Source organism: Morone saxatilis, unplaced genomic scaffold (assembly GCF_004916995.1).
Source record: "Morone saxatilis isolate NCDOM2014 unplaced genomic scaffold, NCSU_SB_2.0 Contig17, whole genome shotgun sequence".
NCBI classification, from domain to species: Eukaryota; Metazoa; Chordata; class Actinopteri; family Moronidae; genus Morone; species Morone saxatilis.
In genome coordinates, this window is record NW_023339729.1 from 1547898 (window position 1) to 1550255 (window position 2358).

General features: G+C 41.7%; 1 pseudogene; it reads right to left on the reverse strand.

Moving 5' to 3' along the window:
- Window positions 1-114: 114 nt before the first annotated feature.
- On the reverse strand, window positions 115-1563 carry LOC118327236 (annotated as a pseudogene).
- Between the last annotated feature and the right edge of the window lie 795 nt (window positions 1564-2358).

The following is a 2358-nucleotide window of genomic DNA, read 5'->3' on the forward strand; positions in this document are numbered from 1 at the left end:
CAGAGACCCAACAGTACCACTATGAGCAAGCACTTGGCGACGGGGGCATGGAAAAACTGCCTTTTAAGAGGTAGAAACTTGGACAGACCCTTCGGCTCTAGGTGGGTGGTCATCTGCCTCGATAGTAGTAACTGTAGTAATAATAATAGTAATAATAATATTAACAATATGTTTCCTATGACTACTTCACAATAAAGGTCAACTTGTCTTTCACCAGTTGAAGAACCAGTGTGTAGGATTTAGTGGCATCTAGTGGTTAAATTGTAGCTTACAATTAAGTGTGAAGGAGAAACTAAGGTGGCCGCAAAACTAAATTCTAGCTGTGAAAGTACGTCTATATGTCAACTAGAGGTAACAATGGTTGATACATTTTCATTATCATCCAGTGTGGTGAGAGGCGGCAACTTTTGAATGTTTCTTCATCTGATACATTAAAATAGTTCAATAGTTTACTTCACTTCAGAGCAGCAGCATACATGGAAAAAAAGGAAAACCAAATCAGTAAATTGTACAACTATCGCCCGGCTCAGCTCGCTGCTGTGCTTGCCTACGGCTTTCACTGAACCTTTCTCTTTCCTCTTCTAGTTCTCTTTCACGCTGTTCCTCTAAACATCTCATCATTTTTGCAAACTCCCTCTTTCTTTCCTCTGCCTCTCTTTTCCTTTCTGCTTCTGTTTTCTCCCTCTCCCTTCTCCTCTCCTCCTCCATCCTCTCCCTTTCCTTCCTTATTTCCCTCTCTTTCTTTCTTCTCTCCCTCTCTCTTTCAGCCTGGTGTTTCTCATAAATTTCCTTCATCTCTTTTTCGTATTTTTCCTGAATTTTCCTCTCCAGTTCCTCTTTTTCTTTTTGCATTTGCTCTTCTTTCTCTTTCAGGATGCGTTGTTTCTCCTCTTCAATTGCCCTTTCGGCCTCTTGAAACATCTCATTGGTGTAGTGGCTTCCTCCGTTCTTCTGGACTATATTTCTGATCTTCTGAAGCAGCTCTGTGACCTGAGAGCGGTCCTTCAGCTTATTGTTGAAGACATGGTACTGGCCGTTACATCTGGTAACGAGTTCCTGCAGGTCTGAGCTTCCAGCCAAGAACTCCTCGATAGTGGTGTTCTCAAGAAGGTCACCATGGGTAAAGAGAACCATGCTGTATCTGTCTGCGCCCTGGCCAAAGATTTCTTGAATCCTTTGCACTGTCTGCTTTTCCTCTTCAGTATATCTGCCCAGCATGATGACCACCAGGAATACATGGGGTCAGGAAGAGAAAAGAGATTGCACTGGCATAAATCTTTAGCTGTTTTGTCCATACCAAACCTGGTGTCCAAACAAGACCAGGGGTGGTCAATAACAGCAACCTGCTGCCCATCCACAACAGCTTTGCCCTTGGAACAGTCTACAGTCATAGACGCTGCACTGAACTTTGAGACAAAGCACTGTTGTCCCAGAATGGTGTTTCCAGTGGCACTTTTCCCATTCCCAGTCTTCCCCACCATCACCATTCTCAGCTCTGCATTATTTGGTCCTGTATGGGACAATAAGTAACATTAGATAAGAATTAATATTCTGAATATTCAAAAGCTTTTGTAAAGCAGTTTGTGCAGAACTCCAGTGAAGACATTTAGGTCCATAATTCAACATGGGCCCATTATAGAGTAGGGGTCCATCTCTCCTATCTAAGACAATGCGATACATCTAGATGCTTTGGCTACAATGCGATTTAGAGACGATGCAGTTTACTATGGGACACTTCAGTGCAATTTGATGCAATACGCTTCAATCTAATACAGTTCTTAACATTTGTTTAATGTAGACACTTATTATCCATTCTAAATAAAAATAAGCCAGTTCTGTAAAAGTGACATTGCTTACCTTCAAATAAATATATTTCATAAAATACCAGGGAATCCCAGTTTCTTTTGTTCTTTATGGCATGGGAATAAAATAATAAACAAATGTCTCATTTCATAATTGTCATTATGTTTATTGTTTAATATCTTGCGTGTTCTTGCTTGTGCTAGCTGTATTAGCATCCACAGACTTCTCGTCACCTACATAGGTCTCACTATGCCCTCCCATGCTGTGAGTGTTTTGTTTTGTCATGCTACTGTACTGCTACTGCTTTAAATGGTAAATGGTGAATGGACCTAGTCTTCCGACTACTCAAAGCTTTCACACACATTCACACAGCGATGGCAAAGCCCATCGAACAGAAACTAACACATTCATACACATTCACACATTGCTGTACATCAGGAGCAATTTGGGGTTCAGTATCTTGCTCAAGGATACTTTGTGGCAGGAGGAGCCGGGGATCGAACCAACAACCTTCCGATTAGGGGACAACCCGCTCTGCCTCTGCATTTTTATAGC